At 38.9% G+C, this 25512-nt stretch overlaps 2 long non-coding RNA genes across 2 annotated transcripts in view; one reads left to right on the top strand and one right to left on the bottom strand.

Moving 5' to 3' along the window:
* Positions 1–25512, top strand: part of LOC149123592 (uncharacterized) — a 501504-nt gene that overhangs the window by 453107 nt on the left and 22885 nt on the right. The gene's annotated exons all lie outside the window — the stretch shown is intronic.
* LOC149123591 (uncharacterized) overlaps positions 8883–25512 on the bottom strand; it is a 134393-nt gene continuing 117763 nt past the window's right edge. The window contains exons 2-4 of the long non-coding RNA XR_016216973.1: positions 18050–18237; positions 12058–12163; positions 8883–9453 (exon numbers count right to left, since the gene is read on the bottom strand). This is a non-coding gene — a long non-coding RNA (uncharacterized LOC149123591). The remainder of the gene's footprint in view (positions 9454–12057; positions 12164–18049; positions 18238–25512) is intronic.

The raw sequence follows: 25512 nt of genomic DNA, 5'->3' as shown, positions 1-25512 counted from the left end.
TTACACAGAGAGAGGAGAGGTGGAGAGAGAGAGGTCTTCCATCTGATGGTTCACTCCCCAATTGGTCGCAACGGCAGGAGCTGTGCCAATCCGAAGCCAGGAGCCAGGAGCCTCTTCCTGGTCTCCCACACAGGTGCAGGGGCCCAAGGACCTGGGCCATCTTCTACTGCTTTCCCAGGCCACAGCAGAGAGCTGGATTGGAAGAGGAGCAGCCGGGACTAGAACCAACGCCCATATAGGATGCCAGTGCTTCAAGCCGGGGCATTAACCCACTGTGCCACAGCGCCAGCCCTGAAGTTAAACATTTCTAAATAACTGGTCGAAAGTGAAATGGTAAGAGAGATTAGAAAATAATTTGAACAGAATGAAAACAAAATATCAAAATTCATAGGATGTAGTTGTCAAAATTTGTGTGACATTTATAACATGGAAAATTTAACATTTTTCTAATTAAAAAGAGTTAATTTAAAAAGAGTTAAAAGGTCTCAAAAATGAGGTAGGCTTCCACCCTAAAAAACAGGGAAAAAGACAAGTAAACAATCCAAAGTAAGTAGAATAAATGAAATAATAAAGATAAGAGAAAAAAATGAAATAGAAATTACCCAAACAATAGAGAAGATAAATTAAACAGAAAACTGGTTCATTGAAAAAAATAAAACAATACAATTGATAAAACTTAGCTAGACTAAGCCAGAAAAAACAAAGACACAAATTACCAACATCAGGAATTAAAGTGGGGTTTTCATCACAGATTTTATTAACATTAAAGAATAATACATTAAAATGAAGAACTTCAGCCAATAAATTTGACAACTTACATAAATTGAACACATTTTCTTCAAAAAGATAAGTTGTCAAGATCACTCTCATGGGGCCAGCACTATAGTGTAGTGTGTAAAGCAGCTGTCTACAATACCAGCATCCCATATGTGAGTACTGGCTGTTCCACTTCCAATCCAGCTCCCTGCTATGACCTGGGATAGCAGCAGAAATGGCCCAAGTTTGGGTCCCTGCAGCTGCGTGGAAGACCAGGAAAATGTTCCTGGCTCCTGGCTTTGAGTCGGCATACCTCTGGCCAATGCAGTCATTTGGGGAGTGAGCCAGTGGATGGCAAATCTCTCTCTCTCTTTCTCTCTCTCTCTCTCTCTCTCTCTGCCACTGCCTCTCTGTAACTGCATTTTAAATAAATAAGTAAATCTTTTTTTAAAAAAAGATCACTATAACAAAAAATATATAGCCTATTTATAACCCTATAAACATTAAATAAATTATATTTCATACTTAAAATCTTCCCATACAAAAATCTCCTGGTCCAGATGATTTATGAATTCTATCAGGCATTTAGAGAATAAATACTTTAATACTAATTTTTAATGCTCCTCCAAAAATGAAATTCCCAATGCGCTTCATGAGGCCAGTGTAAACTTGATATCAAAACATGACCAATTTATTACACAGGAGGAATGCTATTGATCAATATAAATAATTCCAACAATGTATAATTAATGTAGCATGACTAACAGAGGTTTATTCTAAACATTATAGGTTGGTTTAACATTTGGAGATGAATCATTAAAATTCACGAAATTAACACATTGAAACTAATCTCAACATACTTTTTAAAATTTATTTTTCCTCCCAAGGATAACTTTTATTTAAGGAATACAGACTTCATGCTTTTCTTTCTTTTTTTTTTAAGATTTATTTATTTATTAAAGTCAGAGTTACACAGAGAGAGGAGAGGCAGAGAGAGAGAGGTCTTCCATCCGATGGTTCACTCCCCAATTGGCCACAATGGCCAGAGCTGTGCCAATCAGAAGCCAGGAGCCAGAAGCCTCTTCTGGGTCTCCCATGCAGGTGCAGGGGCCCAAGGACTTGGGCCATCTTCTACTGGTTTCCCAGGCCACAGCAGAAAGCTGGATCGGAAGTGGAGCAGCCAGGTCTCAAACCAGTGTCCATATGTGACGCTGGCGCTTCAGGCCAGGGCGTTAACCCACTGTGCCACAGCACCAGTCCCCCATGCATTTCATAAGTACAACTTTAGGAATATGTGATCCCTCCCACCACACCCACCCTCCCACTCCTCCTCCTCCTTCCTTTCCCATTCCCAATCCCATTCTCCCCTAAGATCCATTTTCAAATAATCTCAACATATTAAAATATTTTTACAAAATTCAATACCCATTCACTATTTTTTAAATGCAGTACACTAGAAATGACAGGAAATTTTCTCAATGTAGTAAAATAAACCTGAAAAAAAAAATGCAAGTAGTGTCATATTATTAGAAAAGTGCTTTTTCTTTCAGATTTATTAATTTATTTGAAAAAAAGAGTTACAGAGAGGCAGAAGCAGAGGCAGAGAGAGAGAGAGAGAGAAAGTCTTTCATCCACTGGTTCACTCTCCAAATGGTTGAAACCGCCAGAGCTGGGCTGATCGAAAGCCAGGAACCAGGAACTTCTTACAGGTCTCCCACATGGGTGCAGGGGCCCAAGGACTTGGGCCATGTTCCACTGCTTTCCCAGGCCATAGCAGAGAGCTGGATCGGAAGTGTAGCAGCCAGGGCTAGAACCAGCATCCATATGGGATGCCAACACTGTGGGCGGAAGCCTAGCCCACTACACCATTGGCACTGGCCCCCTGCATAATTGACATTTACTAGATCACAAGCCAGGGCATAGAAAATCAATTTCATCTTTGATGCTCTGGGACCATTCTTTTATTAACACTTTATTGAGTACCTATCAAAGACTAATCATTAGCCACAGCCTGGAGACTATTTTACAATTTGTAGTCATGTTTCAGTGCTTCTTGATAACTGATGAGTTCAGCTACATTCTTTCATGGAGGCAGAAGAAGGAAGATGTTGAATGGATATACCACTTTCACATCTAGCAAATAAGAAATCCTTAAACATCTAAACTATAATATCTGTCTATTCAAATCTGGTTTAAAGTCAAAGTTGGCTCTGCAATTTGAGTGTGAAAAAGGGATTTGAGAAATGAAAAATTATATAAAAACCCAATTTAAATTATTTTAAAAAGAAGCCATATGTTCTATATCTGATGCTCACTGCTCCCTCCTACGTCTTAAGCCTATAATTTAAGATCACAGATCACAAACCTAGTAAAATTTAGGACTATCTATTTTCAGTAGAATCACATTTTGGCAACATTTCAATATAGACATCTGCTGGCATCCAGGTAGGGGAAGTCTAATCCTTATTAACCAGTGTGCAAGAGTCAGATTGAACTCTTGAAATTTAACTCAAATCACACGCCCATTCCTTCCCGTCCCGAGTTTCACAAATGGTAGACTCTCTCAAGAGAGAAACCCACACCTCCGAGGCTCCACGGTATGGCGTGGATTTCCACGCTGGCCTGGGTTTAAAGTCCCAGGCCCATGGATTGCTATCTCTGTGCCTGTGGAAAAATTAATTTATTTATGTCTCAGTTTCCACATCTGTAAGTTGAAAACTATAAACGTGTCCATATTGAGGATTGTAAAAGAATTAACAGTTGTGAATTTCCTTAAACAAACCTCAGTCCATGGGTCCACGGGAAATATTTGATGAATAAACAAGAATACTACTGTGCCTGGGAAGCCAACTGTGTTTGCTCTGCATCTGTTAGGGAACCTCTTAGGGAGGCTGGCACCTGGGCCAGGATTGGGGAGCATCTTCTTGAACCCAGTTTGACTTCTGCCCCACTTGACCTTGATACTTTTACCTCTTTCCTTATAATCAGTGATGCTTTATACTAGAAGCACCAGCAAAAGGAACTTCGAAATGAAAATGTTCAGAAGAAGAAAATGTAAACGAATCTATCCCATGCCAAATTTCTTCACTCTAAGATTCTGGGGCGGGACTTTGTCACAAATTTGAGCAATGGTGTTATAAAACAGACTGACAAGGCTGTGAATTGCAACGCGACATCAAGCTGGAATCCTAAGCTGTTAGACTTTTTTTTTTCCTTTTGGGTTTTTACCCCATATGCTTACCATTTTTGCAGCCATATTTTCATGCACTGAGATTTTTATTTTTCAGGGAAAAATTACTGAGGTTTACATCAGTCAGGATTTTGCTCTCTTAGGGCAAGAGAGTTAAAACATTGTGAATGCATAGGAAGGAAGCCCCAGAAGAATAAAACCTCTGTGTCTCTTTTCTCTATTCCCTTTCCAGAATCTTCCTAGAATGGTTGTGTGAGTTTTCTCATCATGGTGTGAGTATTCAGAAGTCAAAACTATGTCTTGCTTATCTTTGAACAATAATGATAATTACAATAATGACAACAGGAGTTGTTTACTATATGCCAGCTTTTGTGCTGAGTTCTCTACACACATTATCTTATTTAATAATTGCAATGATACTAGCTGTTACTTTTATTCCAGTTTAACAGATGGGGAATTTGAGGATTACAAAGGAAAATTAATTCAAGGTAAGACACATGAGTTAGTGGAGTAGTCAGGTTTGGGATCAAGTTTTATATAACTTTAAAATGTTTGGTAATCAATATTCTGATTCTCACATGGGGTACAGTCAGGTTCCAGGAACCTGGTAGGATCTCTCAATATGAATGGTTCTTGGGCCAGCACTGTGGGGTGGTGGGTTAAAGCCCCAGCCTGTGCTGCTGGTATCACATGTGGGTGCCGGTTTGAGTCCTGGCTGCTCCACTTCTGATCCAGCTCCTTGCTGATTCATCTGGGAAGGAAACAGAGGATGGCCCAAGTGTTTGGGCCACTGCACCCATGTGGGAGTCCCAGATGAGACTCCTGGCTCCTGGCTCCTGGCTTCAGCCTGGCTGGACCCTGGTCATTGCAGCCATTTGGGGAGTGAGCCAGCAGATGGAAGACCCCTCTCTCTCTCTCTCTCTCTCTCTCCTCTTTCCCTCTCTCTCTATCTTTACCTCTCTCTGTGACTCTGCCTTTCAAATAAATAAAAATAAATACATCTTAAAATATGCATAGTCCATTCTCAGAGGCAACTGGATAGTAAGGGTATGATTGAGAGAAGCTTGTTGTAGGAGCCACATGTTTGTGCTTTGTGTATTTTGTTTTTTTCTACCCTTAAAATATATATACATACCTCTATTCTCTTACTTCATTTCTGTTATTAAAACAAACTAATTTTCATTTTGGAAACATGTCAGAATAATGGGGTACCAGAGAGTTTATTGCATCATACTTGCAAAGACTGTGGAGGAAACATTTTCAAATCATATTTGTTATACTTGCTGACCACACAATGTTGTTCTATGGGGAAAAATCGTGATGTCATGGTCCAGATGCCTTGGATTGATCTTGAGTCTGTTGTTTTGGCCTTCAGGTAAGGGATGGGAGCATGTTGATCTTAATTTACTCATCTTTAAAGGGAGGTAATCATACCTTTTAACAGTGAAGATCACACAAACTGGTATATATTAGAGCATCATAAGGTCATAAGCATATTATCCATGTAAGTAATGATCAGATTCCTTTTCTCCCTAGCTGTGAAGGCATGGGGAACAATGTGGATTCTTTTCTTTGATGAGCTTTAAACAATATATGATAGAAAAGTCAGGTGTACAAAAATAAGCAGGTATATTTCCATGAAATGACCTAAAAACGGCACAATCTCCCCTTTGATGCTACTTCCTTTTGTGACCTACTGGGTGAGGACTGGCAGGTAGATGGGGGCAAGAGGGAGAGAAAGAGAACGAGAGTCACTCAGGTTGATGCTGATGTGGCTGAGAAGGGTCAAGGGGAGGTTTCACTTTTCCTCGGGGCGGGGGGGGCGGGCGTGAAGGAGATGTGGATTTCTGAAGGATTCCTGAAATAGTCTGGAAGAACAAAAGGAAGATTCGCTTAGGTATTGCTTTTATTCAGCTTGTGATGCACAGCTCAGCTGAACTCAAGTTTTACTGTCTGTTATGGACTGAATGTTGTGTTTCCCCAAAATTCATATGATAAAGTCCTAACCTCCAATATGATATTTGGAGATAATGCCTTTGGTTAAGGTCATGAAGGTAGAACTTTTCATGATTGAATTAGTGCCTTTATAAAAAGGGATACTAGAGAATCTTCACAAACCCCTCCCTAACACATGAGGACACATTGAGAAGTCAGTGGTCTACAACCAGAAACTGAACATGATACCTGATCCCGGACTACAGCTTCCACAACTGTGAGCAAAAACTCCTATTGTTTAAGTCACAAATCTATAATATTGTTGTAATGAGAGTCTGAGTAAGCTAAAACACTATCATAAAATAAGGTAATTTTGGAGAATATGAGAATATTTCAAAAAAATTCATGGAAAATGAAATTAAAATTAAGATTATTTTAGTGCAAAAAATTTTGAAAGAAAAGCAAACTTATCTTTTAAATTCCATTTTCTATGAACTATTTGAAATATCCTAGATTCTCATATAATCAACTAGACCACTGTTTACTCCAAAACATGATAGACATTCAGTGGAAGAGAACAATTCACATGAAAACTCCATGATATGAATTTTTCACTTTTGTACTTAGGATGATCTCTTAAATACAATTTTCCTCAGTGTTAAATCACTTCTGTCCTCTTTTCTAACTGTAAATATAATTCACTCTGCATGGTCTAGATTGCTAATTTTGAATTTTCTATATGAAAGAATATTTTAATACTAGGCCCACTAAGTATACCTAATACCATCCCCAACCCGTATACAGCCATGTTGATTAGCTATGAGATATTAGGTGTTGAAAATATGACCTTCATTTTAAGATAAAAATGGTGCTAAAAATAGAGCTCACAGCCATTTGAACTATCTTTCCCCACCTTGAAAGCACAGTTTATTTCTCAATTTTTAAAAATGTGATTGGTGATTCATATGCATTCCAATGACTCTCACTATTAGCCTTGGTACAATTGTTAGTTTTCCTAACAACATGAGAAAATCTTGTGGTACTGGAGCATAAGAAATCAGCCCCAATGGTAATGAAAACAATGTTTCATTTTCTGAAGATCATAAATTTGCTTCCCCTGCATCTTTCTTCCAATGAATCTAAAAATAAATAAGTGAAGTGACTTGATGTCAAATTTCTCAGGAGTATGAAAAAAAAAAATAAGACTTCACCTAAAATGCCCAGCACCTCCACTCTGATAAGTTGCTTCTGGCAGGCTGACATCACTGATTGATCATGGCTTCAGAACCACCTCCTTGCCTGCCTGGAAACTTAACCTTCAGATTTTGGTGGCAATGAAGATTGACTCTGTGCTTCTCATAGCACAGCCAGAGTAATTCAAAGAGGAGAATTACAGATCTTACCCCATTGTGCTAGTAAAGAAACTGATTTAGAAACCTGTTTGCAGAGAGCCATTTTAACCATATTATGGTCAAAAATTGGATGCTGCTTTTGAGACAGGATGAAATTTGATCCTTTTGTCAATGACAATAGAGGGTTCTTTGCCCACACAATAGAAGCTTGTGTGTGATTGGTGATTCCTCAAAATTTCTCAGCAGTTATAAAGCAAACGAAATCAACTCTAGGGTAATGTGATTGTGAGGAAACTCAAGACCATGTGCAGTGCACACCTATACCTTCAGCAAAGAGCCTAACTCGACCATCACAGAAATACACCTCTCCTCCAATGCCTGTAATAAAATGGCTTCCCACATTGTGCAGGTTACGTTCGTCCCTTCATATTCTAGGGCTACAGAAAGCCTCCAGGGGCTATCTGATTGACCACATTGTCTTTTTCTGGGGCCACCCATTTATCTTGTGCAATTTAAGCTCAATTTCTCTTTGTGTACCCTTGGTGTGGAAGACAAGTGACTTTTTCTATATTATAAATTCCCTTGACCAGAAGGCAATTCTGAAAGTAGCTTTCATTATTTTTCTTCATTTTCAGGCTGAATAATCCTAGATTCCATAGGCTTTCTTCTCATGGGTCCTGCTTTCTATTTAATAATTCATTCTATGGTTAGCTGTGACATTCTAAGAACTTTCTGGAGTTTTAATTGGGCCTAACCAAAGACAATCATGATGAAAGTGTCTCAATATTGAGTGTAAGTGTGGCTTCCCCAGAAGATTCTCTATCTAACTGGACTGCTTAAGCCTGGAGCTCCTTAATTATTAAAGTTACTCATCATTCTTTTCTCCAAAAGTATCCTGTACTGTAAAGCATAAGGCAACTGGAAAGGATGGAGGAGTGTTGTATATAAGGATATATGTTGATGATAAATTTTTACATTAACTGGCTAACAGCACAGTGCAAAGGAAACAGCATGGTGCAGTGTAAACAGCCCTGGAGTGGGAGTCAGCAGGCAGGGTGTGTGACATTTTCCACCCTTGCTATTCTTCTATCACATGATCTGAGGCATGTATCAAAGTCTTAAGTCTCTTGTCTACATCAATAAGATACTGGAAGGATGATATTTACAATCTAACTTGGCTTTAAAATTTGGAATTCTATAATAATTAGTGTGAAGCAAAGTTCTAAATGGATATAATACAAATTATATTCCCAAGGCAAAAATAAAATAAAAAGGCTGGTGATGGCCATAGAGAAGGGACTTTGTGTTTAAAGGGGCTACAGTAGAGTTGTGGATCTTAGAGTATAGAATGAAGACTTTGGATGCCTGCAGACTAAGGAGATTTGGTGAAAGCAAATTCCCATTTTGTTCAGAACTTCAGCCAGTGTTGCTGAACTTTTCCATCATTCCTTATATAAGCCTTGCAGTGCTAAAATAGATCTCAATGATACTGGGGACATTTAATGTTTACCTAATATACCTTGGAGGAAAATCATCTCCTACTCTGGAGTTGCCAAGGTGATAAATATCCTGGAAGAAGAGTTGTTGACTGTTTATCAAGTTCTACAATAAACCCAAGAGACAACTGGGATTTATCTTTCCTTTAATTTTGAAACACATAGCTCCAGAAAGTTTAGTGACCATAGAGTTTTGACTTTCTAGTGTTTTTGTCAGTGGTATTAAGAGGTGATCAGGGAGTCTCAAATGCAGCAATCAAGAAAAAATTGTTCTTTAATCACGGACCCTCGGAATTTATGTTCCTTTACTAGTTTAAAGAAATCTAAGATTGTGGTTAAGTGCACACGTTCTGGAATCAGCCAATTCTGTGTTGCAGTCCTAACTCTTCCAATCAATAAAACACTCTTAGGTTCATCTGAAACTTTCCAGTTTCTGTTTCTCTTGTTTTTCAACTGGAGATAATAAAATCTGTTCTGTAGGCTTGTCATATAGATTAGATAATAAAAAGTCTGTAGTCCAGTGCTTAGCATATGGTAAGTGCTCAATAAATCATCACCATCATCATCATTGTTGTCATTATCATCATCATGAACTTTACCTTCCAAAAGGATCAAGTGATAACATTGTGGACTTCAATTATGCAAAAACGCTTCCAGAAAAGAGAACCAGTCTTAAAAATGTGCCTCCAATTTCTGGCTGCTGGACATGGCTCTTGAAAATAAGCTGGAATGTGAAGATATGAATTTATTTCACAGAAACAGGTACAGAACTGCTTCAAGCTACATTCCAAGTCACACCAGCGCCTGATATTAAAGCTTCTCCCTGCAGTCATTTTGAAGAATTATTACTATATATTGCCTTGAAAACAAAAGCTAAGACCTGTGTCCTCAAAGTACATTTTAGACTATGTTGATTGGTTCAACCAATCTTCCATCTTCTGGTGGAATCATTGTTTTGATCGTGGTGAGACAAAAGGCTGATAATACAGAGATGATCGATTGGCTTCTATACCAATGTTCTTACTTATTTTCATTTTGTAAATACCACGAAGGGGGAAAAACAAATTTCACTGTGGCTATGAATCCAGTCTTTTGTTGTAATTATGAGTTTATAAGTAATGTAAATAATATTCCATTTGATATTAACCCCTAAAAATGAAGTGCTTTATGTAGTAAAGATTAATGATAAATTGAAATATCTTATCATTTAGTGAAAGAAGAATCTATAAAAGCTGAACATAGAATGTTCATTCTTAATACAGTTTGCTCTGTCTATTCAAAATTCATATTTACATTTAAAAATTTTTGTATACTTAAACAATTTCAAGCTGCAAAGATGACATCTGTGTTTGTGCAAGACAACAGACATCATTTGAATGTATTAATATAAAGCATTTTGCACCTACAAGAGACTCAAATAACCAATGCAGTAGGCAGATGGGAAAATATAATAAATAATCTGTCTTTCAATGACATTTATATCTTTTTCTCATTCAGCAATGGCATACTAAATAGACAAATGGATTTTTTTTATAGTTATAGACTAGGAAACCTTCTCTGAAGGTGTTTTTAGTGAAAGTTCTTTTTTAATATATTGTATTGAGCATCACCTAATTGAGTGAGCTCTGTTTTATGATGTAAAAGTTTTAAGCTATTTTGGAAAAAGATACCTAATTTACAAGAATGTTCAAATGTAAATAAAAGCCAAAAGTAGCTTCTGAAACAGAGAATCTTTTAGTGAAATTACTTCAAGTGAAGCCATGTAAATCTACATTTTCTTCTGGAACCTGAACTGGTATATAAAGCAAAAGATCTAAGAGCAAAAAGCTAAAAGTTTTTCACTTTGAAAGAAAACAAAACTGGGAGAAAATTTAATTAAGATATTCAACTTTAGAAAGAGTTTTAATGGAAAGAATGAAGACACATTGTTCTGTCTTCATTTACTACAAAAATACTTAAGAATTTTAAGAATATAAACAATCTGAAAATTACCATATGGAGGTCTTCAGCTAGACAAAAGGCATGTTACTTTTGGTGAGAATTTTTCAATAGGGGTTAGAGTTTGTAGGAATTTGAAATCCTTTTGTGAGATCTTTTGAAATTTGACAGTTTCTTTTTTTATTTTCAAGTTGGCTTGTGTTGCTCAGGTGTGATTTCTCTAAATCCATTTTCACTACCTTAAAAAATTCTTCTAGCTTAGTTTGTTCTTGGGAAGGTGTGTGAATTTTTTTAAAGTGATTTCAGTTATGTGTGTAGGGGAGGATTAGTTAGGAATTCCTCATAATTTTCATGTCTATTGTAGTCAGTGCAAAAGTTCACAGTCCTGCCCATATCTTTCAAATCCTACTTAAATCTATCACAATTAAAAGACACATTGGAAAGTAGTTGTGTTTCTGTATACTTCTCATTGCACATTTTTTGGCATCCTGTCATAACAACTCTTCCATTGCTCATGGTTTTAATTTTTTCCCTCAGTCCGCAGATAAATCAAGAGGAAAAATCACCAACCAGGGATGAGGTTACCTAATGCAGACTGGTGACATTGTGCAGTACATTTTGACTCAACCAAAATAATTAGGCAGTATGGATCCACACATCATTCTTTCATTCAGCTACCAATTTGAAACAATTTTATGTTCATTTAAAATTATGCTTAATTCAAAATAGAAGCAAGCATTAAGTTCAAATACAAGCTTTCTGTTTTGTGAAGGCCACCTGCAGCTACTGCATGTCTAACTCAGGCCCCTACTTGCATCTTATCTGATCCTGACAGTTCTGGGGGTGGATTCCATGTACAATGGTCCTTGTGCACAGACATTTGTATAGCTATATCTGTGGAGATATCAGTTGTTGTTGTTGTTGTTGTTGTTGTTGTTTTAACCCAGAAAGTTGTAAGTAGGTAAAATTGACCTTTGGAACTGTTACCCAATGCAATGGAAAGTGACGGAAGTGGGAGTCTTGTAAGAACCACTCTAAATGTCCTAAAATCTCAGAGTGATAATTGGAAAGAGACAAAAAGCTTTTTATTATGCATATTATTTGCAACCAAGTCAATCGGACTTAGAAGTATTTCCCTAAAACTCAGTGAGGGAATACGAGCTTTAGTTTGAGGTAAGACTTGCCATTTGCTTTGCTAGATATTTAAATTCTCTCTGCTGACTTTCTTTATGAAGACCACAGTAGTACCCCTCCCTAACCCTTACTGGAGACTGAATGCCCTCATGTACATGAGCGATACGGCAACTTGCTCATAGTAAGAGCATGTAAGATATTAGCCATTATGATACTGAAAAGTATTCAATGAAGCAGAGTGTCTCTATTGACTCACCTGCTCTGTGTAAGATCTCAGGATGCTCTCCTTATAAAGTATTTGCCTTTATAGTTTCCTTTTGGTGAAGGTAAAAATATTCATGGGACAAATAGTGATGAGATATCTATAAGGTAAGTTTACATGAGATAAAATGAGATAACACGAGATAACACATACAGACATATATGGTTATAATTTATGTAAATAGAGAACTGTAAGTGCTGAGTTACTGAGCTGTCTTATCGCATACCACTTGGAATTTCTCTATTCTAACCTCAACAGTTGTTAACACTATTCTATTCTAACCTTAACAGTGGTGAGAACTCACACATTTGCAGAGTTTAATGGTAATCTTTAGTTCATAACACTACCTTCTAAAAAGGTACTCTAGTGCTCCAGGAGAAGTAAGGCAAGAAATTATAGCTCTCTCATCTACTCACAATGGCTGTGTGTATGTGTGTGTATGTATGTGTGTGCATGGATGCTTGAAGGGTTAGGAGAAACTGTAGAAATCAGAGATGGGGAGGGCAAATTTACAGCAAATGTGTTGAGTGGGATACATTATTTCATCACAGAAACTCTTTTGATGAAATCTAATTAAAACCTCTTTTACACAATTAATTGATAAGCCATTTCATTTTCAGTTTGGCTTCAACATAAACTAAAAATATACTAAATTGCGAGTAAAGTCAAAATTACAACCAAGCTTCTTTAAGAATCTGAATAATTTTCTAATTTCTATGACAACAAATTTATAATTCTTTTTATTTCTTGTGAAGCTTGAAATGACGTTGACCCAAATGAGTGCCATCCTTCACAATAACTTGAGTTGTTCAGACTCCCTTGTGTACTTTGAATGTTAAACTGTATCTTAAAATCTTATTTCATAAACTGAGATCCCCTATTGTGAAGATATTTGAATTTTATTGTGTTTTTATTCAGTGAATTTTCTCCATGCTAATCTAATCTACTCTTGACCCTCTACTTCAACCTTACTGTCTTGTCTTTAAGTTGTGATAACTGAATTCACTAAATTCAGTAATATTTATTGAGTGTCTATTACATATAAGGCTCTACAGAAGTTTTGGCGCTGCCTAAGTGAAAAGACAGCAACAGTGCCTGTCCTCTGAGAGCACAAGTATGTAGGTTAAGTAGTGCTTTGCCCCTTGCAGAGGTGGTATTAGATGCCTGTGTTAGAGACCTTGACACCTCCCTTTTTACTCTAAAAACCACAGCATGGAGACATACGCTATTCTAGGGCCCTGCTTTCTCAGAAGTAAGCTTCAGGAACTCAGTCTAGACAATGTATATATGTATAGTGGTGATAGAGAGGGCTGGTCTGTCACAGGAAACCATCTTGTTTTCTTAAAAGTAATGATCTCATATATCAAATAATTTGTCAGAAAAATTGCCTCCCCCCACTTATTTTACTTTTCAGTACTTATTTAAACTCAATATTTGAAGAAAAGAAAATTGAGTTTGACTCAGCCTCATATATTACCAACAAAATTATCAACATCCTCTAGTATGTAGGCCCTATGAAAGGAGTTGAAAATAATACAAAGTGAATTCTTTTTTTAAAAAAGTTAATTCACTTTTAGTAGTCTAGAGATCCTTCAGCTAGCACAAATTAACTTGGAAATTTAACTTAAAAATACTACATGTACATGCATATATGCAATATTCAGTAAGTAAATAATATAGACCATAAGCCACTGATTTAGCAGAAAATATATAGAACTAGCATTCTTTTTTTTTTTTTTTTACAGGCAGAGTGGGCAGTGAGAGAGAGAGACAGAGAGAAAGGTTTTCCTTTGCTGTTGGTTCACCTTCCAATGGCCGCCACGGCCGGTGCACTGCGGCCAGCGCATCGCGCTGATCTGAAGCCAGGAGCCAGGTGCTTCTCCTGGTCTCCCATGGGGTGCAGGGCCCAAGCACTTGGGCCATCCTCCACTGAAGAGGGGCAACCGGGACAGAATCCGGCGCCCCAACCGGGACTAGAACCTGGTGTGCCAGTGCCCCTAGGCGGAGGATTAGCCTATTGAGCCGCGGCACCGGCCCTAGAACTAGCATTCTTACTAGCATTAATGAAGTCTAAGAAATTCTTTGGCCAAGACAAATCTCTTCATAAACTCAAAGTCCTGGCCTTTCATTTCTCCTGAGACATCTCCATGTCTTTAACCCTGACGGAAGAATAAGGATTTTCTGAAAATGTATATACTCATTGCTGTGGTCATAGGGTTTCTTTCCTCCAAAATTCATGTTGAAACATAGCCCTCGAAATTGATGTCAGTTGGTATTGAGATAAGTAGGATTAGATGAAGTCATGAGAGTGGGCCCTCATGACTGCATATATTAGTGATGGCATCAAAAGGCTAAGAGAGTGGCGGGCGCCGCGGCTCAATAGGCTAATCCTCTTCCTAGCGGCACTGGCACACTGGGTTCTAGTCCCGGTTGCGGTGCCGGATTCTGTCCCGGTTGCCCCTCTTCCAGGCCAGCTCTCTGCTGTGGCCAGGGAGTGCAGTAGAGGATGGCCCGAGTACCTGGGCCCTGCACCCCATGGGAGACCAGGAGAAGCACCTGGCTCCTGCCTTCGGATCAGCGCTGTGCGCTGGCTGCAGTGCACCAGCTGCGGCGGCCGTTGGAGGGTGAACCAATGGCAAAGGAAGACCTTTCTCTCTGTCTCTCTCTCTCTCACTGTCCACTCTGCCTGAAAAAAAAAAAAAAAAAAAAGGCTAAGAGAGACCCTCCAAAAGAAGTTTGCTTGCTACCACCTCATGATGCCTTTGGCCACATTATGATCCAGCAGCAGGACCCTCACCAGATGCTAGCAAAGCAGTTGCTAGCATCACGGCTTTGGATTTCCAAAATAAGAAGCTGAATACAGCTGTTTTCTTTACAAATCACCCAGTTTGTATATTCAGTGATAGCAACAGAAAATGGAACAAGACGTTTTCTTTCCCTCCCTGCACATCTCTGTCTATGGAACATCAGTACCAGGAACTCAACAGTATGATAACACATTTTATGGCATAGCTGGCAGAACACAAAACCAAGAAACTTGGCCTTCATTTTGACACTTAATGGCCTTCATATCCTAGAGAAGTGTCACTTCCTTGAGCATCAGTTCACTCATAGGCACAATAAAATCTAGAGTTACATATTTTTTTCCAGGCAGGGTTTTCTATCTCTAAAGCTCCTAGACACATTTTTGTCATCTTGTCTTTCCACACATATTTTTACATTCTGTCTTTATAGTTTTATCTTACTGGAGGGTAACATGCCAGTATTTCTAAGGTTCACATAAGATCACTTAGTGGATACCTTCTCCAGTGGAGACTGCCGATTGTCCTACAATATCTACCCTTCTCTCTTCCCACATTTTAGCTAGGCATACATACAGTCATTTGACATAAAGACAACATTCCCCAGCTCCCTTGCAGACCTCTCCATGAGTTCTGACCCTTGACATCCATTTGTTCAGCATTTACTTATTCATTGTCCTTTTTAATTTGGTCTCTAAGGATATACTAATGCATAAAATAAATAGAACTTATAAAAATCTCTGCCTTTCTCCACAACCCTTGGAGTTTATAACCTACTGGGGGCCAAGAGACAAGTTGAAAATATATTATTTCAGGTGAGGACAAGTGCAAGGGAGGAACAGGAGGCAGGGTGGGAGGATATCGCATGACAAATGAGAGATCTGCCGCCTCCATATCCATAAAACTGTGCAGGAATTTGAGTTCTGGCGATGAAGACTGGCCTGGAATCCAGGGATTTTTGTGCTGACTGATGTAAACAGAGCTAAAAGGCATGCTGATACACTGGTAGGGCTGAGATGCATGCTGAGGCTGTGAGCACTGATAAAAGGGTAAGTGGAAGTTCAGCTAAGAGCAAAAGGTTATGGACCTTCCTCTCTTTGGTCCTGCTACTAGTGGTATGAAGGTAGGGCAGAAGCAGACTCTTCTGGAACACAGCTCCCTCCTGACTCCTATTGCTATTGCCATGAGTGATGGGGAATGCCAGCATTCTTGCCTATGAGCCATTCAGAAGTGTCATGAGTCAATTTCCACAAATTTGCCTTAAACCACATCTGGTGGGTGTAGTTGTCCTGTATCATTTATCCTTTCTTCCATCCTTATGGTTTTAACAAATGTCTGGTGGCAAGATTTCTAGCATGAACATTAGATCATGAGTGCAGAGCCACACTCTAGGAAGTGAAAAGAGCTTGGGTCATGAGGACTTTAGGCAGTTGAGTCACCATGCTAATCACTCATCTCATTCCCTTGACACAGAAAAATAAATTTCCTTCTTGTTTAAGTCACTATTATTATCATTTAAGTTCAACTTAATCTTATTAAATGCAGCATACAGATATAAGACCTAGAATCTATCCCTGGAATGTTTTATTTGGGGTTGATAATGTAGTGTGTTGGACAAATAAGTGATTTGGGAGGTGGAACACCTGGGTTTCTATTCAGGTGAATTGTGACCTAATCACCCCCCAATGTCCTGTCCCCTAATGCCACGTTGGGCATTAGGATTTCACCTATCAACTTTTGGGGGACACAGTCAGCCCATAGCACTGCCTTCCGTATAATAGGGCAAGCTCCCTGAGAAGCCTATTATGATTGCTTTTCATACGCTGTACATAGCTCAGAACATGGTATATGGTTTCATTAAATAAATGAAAGAAGGGGTAGACAAGTGAATCTAAACATTTCAGTGTCTTGACTACCAAGTGTTAAAAACCTGAAGATTTATACATGTTAGCTCCCCACCCCCACCCTGAGCACTGGGGCTCTTGCTGGGTTTTATTTAGCTTTCTACGAAATCAGAGGAAATTAGATGCTCATGCCTTTCCTTGCTTCATGGAGTTTTACCTTCATTTTGTGTGAGTCCATCCTGGCTCTCACAGAAAGGCAGTGCCTTTGTGCACCCTAAACATGCCGTATTCAGAACCAGGGAAGACCATGGTCTAGGCTTCTCCTCTGGGTCTCTCGCTCCTTTTTTCTATTACTTGGTGTGTTTGCTTGTTCTCTTTTTAAACTAGAATGCTAACATTCACTAATTCCGCGTGGAGATGGATGCATTCGCTCTGTCTCTCTGATGTGTATGTCCCAGCTGGGTGACATTTTTACCCCATAATGAAAAGGGGGAGTGAATGCACACCCTGAGGGCCCAGCTGTAAGGGTGGATAATTAGGGTCCTCATCACTCAATTCTGATTGTCTCAGACCCACTCTCAAACTGTGTGCTGTTTGCCTAGGTTTGAAGTTCTCTAGATCCTCACTTCCATCTATTTTAAAATTCAGATATAAAGACGAGGGGACAACTGAATAAACCTCATTAGGTGAGGATGACTGCTCATTGGGAGGAAAGCAGCTTAGGAACAGGGGAAGTGAAGAGGGCCAGTGTTCTCACCAGCGCTGCCAGTGGCTTGCCCTTTCACTGCGGGCTCTTCTTAGACTCCATTCAGTTTTATAGTTCATCTATGGAACTCAGTGGGTCACTATTTAGTGAGTGCCTCCTAGATGACCAGGCACTGGACAAAGTGCTGAGACAGCAGTTAGCAAAACAGAAACAATCTTTGCTCCTTTGAAACATACTTCTAGTGGGAGGAGGTGGATAATACAATAATTACCTTGGTAGACATGAGGCTTCGAACTCCTTCTCCCATCCTAGCTGCAAGGCTCTGATAAGATAATATACAAAAGGACTTCAAAAGTTCATGGAAACTGGAATTAAAAGATAAGTTTATTTTGGTGCCCTAAAAGTCATGTGAGGGAGGGGAGGCTCCCCAAAAAGTTCATGAAAAGCAGATGAGGAAAAAACTATGCGTAGATTTCAGAATTTTCTGCACCAAATTAAACTTATCTTTTAATTCTATTTTCCCACAAACTTTTTCTGAAGTGTCCATGTATGTGTGTTTTGTTACCAAAAAAACTTAAGAATACACAGGACTAGTGCCTATTTTTCCACCCCCAGTTTAGGTCATGGTAACTCACCAAGGCTTCTTTGTTGGTGTTGTTGAAGTAGATTCACCAGTGATTTGGACAGGGCCATAAATGATGAAAGGAGAGAAGCCCAAACCAAAATCTGTTTTTCCTCCCTAGCAATTTCACTGAGGCTTTCTGGACACGCTTCCTGTAATAGCAGGGTGTATTTGGCATCTGGAGTTTCCATGGTTGAATCCCTGTAATAAAAACCATTATCATTGGCTCCTGTTTTGTACCTGCTTACCTTTGTCGGTACACGACAATGCTCAAAAGATTAGGGGGGTTAAAGTTTGGTTCTTTTTGGTTTTGCTTTTTCACTGTCAGCTTATGCTAAGCTTAGCCAAAAATTAATAGGCATTAATGTCTGGGGGTTCCTTTTTGTTGATGACAAGAAAATGAGGACAAAAACCATAGGTTAAATTCTTCCATCTGCAACATTAAAGGGATATAATTTTGGCTGAAGATTAATTTGGGGATTAATATTTGAGGGGGTAGTAGTCACACATGTAATATCAAAAAGGTCAAGGAAAAACAGAGTGGCAAATACAATCCATAAACAATAAATAAATAAATAAACATTAACAACAAAAATCCCAGATACTGAACTGCAAAAAAAATGCACATGCAAGTTCACAGTAATTTATGTCATAAATATCCCAGAGTAGGAGGCAGCAAGATAAGAGTGGAAATAGTTTACCTGTGGAATCAGACAAAGGTAGCACTGTCAGTTCTTCACCTGCGAAACAGCAGTATTAACGTGTGCTAGACACCATGCTCAGCCTTTCACATCTATTCTCTCAAAGACACATAGGCCTAATTGTAAAGCATCAGATTAATTTTATTTAAATGAGAAAAGATACAAAATGCTTTTATGAAGGCACATTGTAGATCTTGTTGACATGTTCTTATCATTTTTAAGACAAAACTCTGCTATTTCATAGCTATGTGATTTGGGGGATCTGATGCTTAATCTTTGTAAGCCTCAGTTACATCTCCAACATAGCATGATTGTGACTTTGAAAATAGTTAATAATACATGTGAAGAGCACAGAGTAATTTCTGGAGCGTGAGAGGTGAGTAACAGAAGTTGAGCCCCTCAACACCAATCTGAACATGATAGCCCATACAAGTATTTATTTTTTCACACTCTCAAGTTTGATTTAGAGCCATCTGATAGAAATATAATGAGACCTGGAGCCGGTGCTGTGGCATAGCAGGTCAGGCCCCTGTCTGCAGTACTGGGGCATCCCATAAGGGCACTGGTTCAAAACCCAGCTGCTCTACTTCCGATCCAGCTCTTTGCTATGGCCTGGGAAAGCAGTAGAAGATGCACAAAACCTTGGGCCCCTGCACCCATGTAGGAGACCTGGAAGAAGCTCCTGGCTCCCGACTTTGGATCAGCACAGCTCTGGCAGTTGCAGTCGTTTGGGGAGTGAACCAGCAGATAGAAGAACTCTCTTTCTCTCTCTGCCTCTCCTTCTCTCTCTGAGTAACTCTAACTTCACTTTCAAATAAATAAATAAATCTTCAAAAAGAATAAAACAAATTTTAAAAAAGAAATACTATGGGAGCAAAATAGATAACTTGATAATTTTAGTGGCCAAGTTTAAAAATTAAAAATAAACAGAGGGGCCAGCACTGTGGCGTAGCTAGTAAAGCCATGGCCTGCAGTGTCAGCATCCCATATAGGCACTGGTTCAAGTCTCAGCTGCTCCACTTCCTATCCAGCTCTCTGCTATGGTCTGAGAAAGCAGTGTAAGATGGCCCAAGTCTTTGGGCCCCTGCACCCACGTGAGGGACCTTGAGGAAGCTCCAGGTTCCTGGCTTTGAATTAGCTTAGCTCCAGCTGTTGCAGCCATTTAGAGAGTGAACCAGTAGATGGAAGACCTCTCTCTCTCTCTCTGCCTTTGCCTTTCTGTAACTCTGCCTTTCAAATAAAATAAATAAATAAATATTTTTAAAGAAAACCAGATATAATTAATTTGGATAAAAAATTTTGTTTAACACAATTTATCAAAAGTACTATTTATATGAAATCAATATAAAATCCTTGATGAAATATTTTCCATACTTCATAGTTAATTTTTGGAAAATGATTGTGTTTCACACTTAACAGTGCGTCTCAATTTAGATTCTAAATTTTCACCAGAAATACCTGCACTGTTTTTGAATTTCATAAAATTAACACTTGATCATGAAAGTCGCAAAAGAAAGTTTTTTTCAAAAACTAAATTGAACATCAGTTTTAAAATATAACTGATCTTTAAAAATCATTTTAATGTTTTAAAATCTTTATTTAACAATAGTTGTACATATTTATAAGCTATAGTATGAGGTTTCCTTTTTTCAGTCATCTAAATTTTTTATTATATTCCGCTGGAACCAGATGGACTCATTCCTTCAGCCGACAGCCCTGCTGTATACAAAAGAAGGTGGGAACCCATTTGATGGACTGTTTCTCAAATATTTGGTTGGCAAGAAATAAGGGAATGACCATGGACTGTTTCTCAAATATTTGGTTGGCAAGAAATAAGGGAATGACCACATCCTGAAACAAGCAACATAAAGGGAAAACTATGAGCTTTTTTTTTTTTAATTTTCAGAAATGTTATTCTCAGAAAAATAAAATATAGAGAGCTCTGGAGACATATGGGGAGGCAGCTAATTCAGGGAAGGCAGCAGGAGCGGTTCTCTGAGACAGTGGTGAGACGTTCCTTGAAATACTAATCTGTCTTTATCCCTTCTTACACTATCTGGTGGGTGGAATTCAAAGTAAAAGCTAGTTAAAAGAAAGAGTTTCTAGCTGGGATAAATGAAAAGATTTGCAACTTGGAAGAAAGGAGTCGAAAGAGTTCTTAATACTCTCAGACAAATACATGGTGGATATAATCACAGGGCAGCAATGCAAATATTTGACATGAAAGAGGCACCGTCATGTACAGTAATGATATCCAGTGCTTTGGTCTGACCCAATAAGGGCCTAATGTTAATAAATCTTTACAGTAAGTAAAGGTTTAATGGATAAAGCGAAACAATGCTCGTTCTAATCTTTGATCCATTTGGAATTAGAAAGATAAATAACATTTTTATGTGTAGCCGGGTGATATAGTCCCTGAATATAAGCAACATCATGGAGATCAAATCAGAATTCCTTCGTTATACATTTTCCCGGCAACTTTAGATAACAAGTAGTTAACATGTATGTAATAATTTGTTTCTGATTTGAAAATACAAGTTTGTACAACTGTCATAGACTGTCATCATTTTAGTTAGACCTTTTATTGAATGCCAAAATAAATCTTAGCTCAGTGCTTGGCTGAGAGGCAGACAGCGTTCAATGATTTACACAAGACAATGAAGGGCGGAGCTGAAACTGGAAATCAGGTCTTCTGAGTCTCTCATTTGTCCCATGCTTTTCCCCATAGAGAAAATTTGTGCAAACCACAATTAAATGTGTATACATTTAAAGATATGTCAAAATTCAAAATTACTACCACAATAGATTTGAAATGTGTCTAATGGTTACATAAAATTATCCTCAAATGTATGTTCCTAAGTTCTTCTGAATATGTGTTGTAGAAACAAGGTTGTAATTTAAAAACTCTCCTACACTACCATCAATACACAGTATCTTTATAATCTGCTTTAATTAAGACAACATAATGCAGTGAGAAGAGATTGTATTCTATCAGTTAATTATTGGACATTCTCTCTGAAAGTGTTTCCTCACATTTCACATTTACAAAGTTCAAAATACTCCTTTGATGGCTTTTCTGCTGTACTTACCACTTTCTTGTGTAGTACAGAATTTGCTTATTTATGTTTATTATTTATTATCTGTATCTCCAAAATCTGAATGTCTCTATGAGAACAGCTATTTTCTGAGTGCTAGTGCTGAGCTTTGTTAATGTGAAATACTTGATCAGCACTCAGATTTCACAAAATTATTTACAATTTAAAAAGCAGATTCATATGCGCAAGTTGTTCCAAACATGCTTGGAAAATATTTGTTGCATTTCATGAACTAATAAAGCTTCTTTTTAGCCAAGTAGTTTGAGTTGGAGAAGAACTTCACCCTTCTGGAGTGTTCTCTTCCTTATTACTGTGAGGAGAACATATTTCTCTTTTCTAAGGACTCCCTGACTACAGGGCAGGGTGGCAGAGGGTCAGTTACTCTCCCTGGAATGAGGGATGATCAGGCTTAAGGAAGAAGTAGGGAAGAGGCCCTCCCCAGAAGTCAGGGACTGAAGTAGGGCCAGGAAGCAGCAGGAGTGGGGAAGGTGGGGGTAGGAGGCCTCGAAAGAGAAGGTGCAAGCTGCTGTGATGTGTGAGAACGATGGAAATCAAACAGGAGATGTTTGAAGATCTGGAGTTCTGGGTTACAAATTGAATCTTCCATTTTCTTTGAGAGAGGAAAGATTAGAATCCCTATTTGATGACTTTGGGCAGGGTTTTTCCAATTGAATATTGGAGATTATATCTGTGAGAAAAGAGTTATGAAATTAAATTATTCTTTTCTACTTTTTCTCCACCACCTCACCTCAGCTCTTCCCCATGACTGTTTGCCTGAAGACTTTTCTTTATTGGTGGTTGTCTGTGTACTCGGAGCACAACAACAATTGTGATTGTGAGCCCTTTGTCTTCATGTCTTTAGTACCAGACACAAGTTCTACATAGGCAACACATACCTGGTAACTGAAGGAATGAATAAATGCGTGAATGTGAGAAGCACTAGCATAATAAATGAGCCTTTTGTTCATTCTCCTTGATACAATTAAAGCCAAATCCTAATCTACTGAACTGTTTCCAACAATTTCTTACAGTTCTTGTTTACTTAATTTAATTAGTGTATGTCATCAACAGATATTTGCTGAACTCCAATGCTACCCTGTCTTTGTGACAGATGAAAGGGGTATAGAGTTGCTGTCCCCAGAGGGCTCACATTCCTGAGAGAACCCAGACAGGCCAGCCAGCATCTCCAGGCAGTGTTAAAATTGTTGTAATGGAGAGAATGCAGTAGAGGTGGTGGGAATGAAGGAATAAGATTTGAAACTCCTGAGGGAGGCAGAGGAAGAATCTCTAAGGAGGTAGTCTAAGCTGAGATGCAAGATGCTTTGAGTTTGACCTAGGGGTATGAACGACCATTCTTACAAGAGAGCTGTAAACAAAAAACATACAGTCTGAAAGAGCAAAAGAATATTATGGCGTTACAAGATGTAATGTTTGGGACTTGTGAAGTTCAAGGTGAAAAGTGGCAGGAAGTAAGCCTTGACTGACCATGAGGGGCCTTGAATTTATATCACAAAGTTTCTATTTTATCCTGAAGGTAATAAGAACTGTAGAATTCTTAGCAAAGATGATCATATTTGCATGTCTGAAAAGATGATTCTGACAGAGAGGAAGAGATTGGATTGGGAAGTGTCTATGAGGATAGGAAATCTGTGAATAACTTCAGTATCCCCATCTGGGCCCGAAGTAAAACCTTGGAGTGATATTCATGAGAAAAAAAATTGTGATTGATTAATCCTGGCAGGTGAAGGAAAGATAGAGCCTGACAGATTTCCTATTTTGGAAATTTGGGTGGTATTTTAATTTCTTGAGTTGCCATAACAAAATGATATAATGGAATCTAAGGGTTGTCTGTTCAAAATCAAGTTATCAGCACGACATGTATCCTTTGAAACCCATAGAGGAGAGTCCTTCCTTGCCTGGTCCTAGTATCTCTTGGTAGCTGTCAAGCCCAAGCATTCTTTGGCATGCATCTGGATCATTCCAACCCTAGCCACTGTTCATGTGGCACTTTTCCAGTGTTTCTGTGCTTTTCGGGGCTGCCAGTGTCCTTTACCTCTTCTTATAAGGACGCCAGTCATATTAGATTAAGCCTTTCCTACTCCAGTATGACCTTACCTTAAGTAACTACATTTGCAATGACCCTCTTTCCAAGTAAAATCATATTCTGAGTTATTGAGTTGGGACTCCAACATAAATTTCAGGGAGGGACAAAATTCAACCACACAGGAATATAGAAAAGGGAGCTGGTTGGTAAGGGAAGTGATGGGGATGAAGAAACTGTGTTTTCTTCCTGATACATTAGATGTAAGTCATCTGTGGCATATCTAGGATGAGTTGGTAGAATATCGTTGATTAAATGGACATGAAGTTCAGGAGTGGGTCTGACGTGGACACGCATGTGGGCATCGTAAAATTGGCTGTGCTATAATTAACAAGGAGAGGAGTGTTTAAGAAAAAAGTATACTGGAGAAGTGAGGGACAATGGCAGAATCAGAGAGACCTCAATGTTTGAAGAAGATCAGGATAAATGAGAGCAAAAAAAAGTCCTGAAGAGGAAAGACCAGTGAGGTAAGGGTGGAAACAGGCCAGGTGAGAGTGACTACAAAGATGCTCAAGTTGGCTCAAGCAGAGGGAAGGATTATACAACCTCATACAATAATAATCAGTAAGAAAAGCCAAGAGGTAGAACTTCGGCAAGGCTATACCCAGTGATAAAATAACAATATGGTCTTTCTCCTCGAATTTGATTGTCCTTCACGTAGCTTCATTCATAGATTCCAGTAGGTATCAAAATGGCTGCAAACTTCTACAGTTCCACTGAAAAAGGTGTTTGTCAACAGACCCAACAAAAGTCCTGGATACTAAATTTGCCTGAACCAACCACTGTGACCAAAGAAAAGTGAATATTCTATGTAGGTCTAGGTCACATGGCCAGACTAGTCACTGGTAGTGGTGGTGATAGTAGCTGTTGGTGGTGGTAGTGATTGTGGTAAATGCAGCACGAATGAAAATGAGGGAGAAGTGGCTCCTTAAAATCAAACCAGTTGCTCTTGCCAGAAAAGGGAATACAATTCAGGTGACAAAGCAACAAATGTCTACTTTAAAATCAAAAGGAAGAGGAAATTTTGAGAATAAATGTGTTAATGGTATGGAATGCTTCTGAGAAGTTAAAGAGGATAGGATTTCAATGAGAGTGTCATTGTTAGCTTTCCCCAAACTACAATGGAGTAGTAGAGGCAGGTGTCGGGCAGAAGCAGGTTAAGATTTTAATACTGGGGCAGGCACCGTGGCTCAATAGGCTAATCCTCCACCTGTGGCGCCGGCATCCCGGGTTCTAGTCCCAGTCGGGATGTCGGATTCTGTTCCGGTTGCTCCTCTTCCAGTTCAGCTCTCTGCTGTGGCCCAGGAGTGCAGTGGAGGATGGCCCAAGTGCTTGGGCCCTGCACCTGCATGGGAGACCAGGAGAAGCACCTGGCTCCTGGCTTCGGATCAGCGCAGTGCACTGGCCACAGTGCACAGCTGCAGTGGCCTTTGGAGGGTGAACCAACGGCAAAAGGAAGACCCTTCTCTCTGTCTCTCTCTCTTACTGTCCACTCTGCCTGTCCAAAAAAAAAAAAGATTTTAATACTGGAAAAAAGAAAGATGTTTTGTAAACATGACTGTAAATGAGAAGAGAGAGA

The sequence above is a fragment of the Oryctolagus cuniculus genome, chromosome 11 (genome assembly GCF_051225735.1).
Source record: "Oryctolagus cuniculus isolate XC-2025 breed Fujian yellow rabbit chromosome 11, ASM5122573v1, whole genome shotgun sequence".
NCBI classification, from domain to species: Eukaryota; Metazoa; Chordata; class Mammalia; order Lagomorpha; family Leporidae; genus Oryctolagus; species Oryctolagus cuniculus.
Note: the sequence above shows the minus strand (reverse complement) of the source record. Positions and strands in the feature narration are given on the sequence as shown.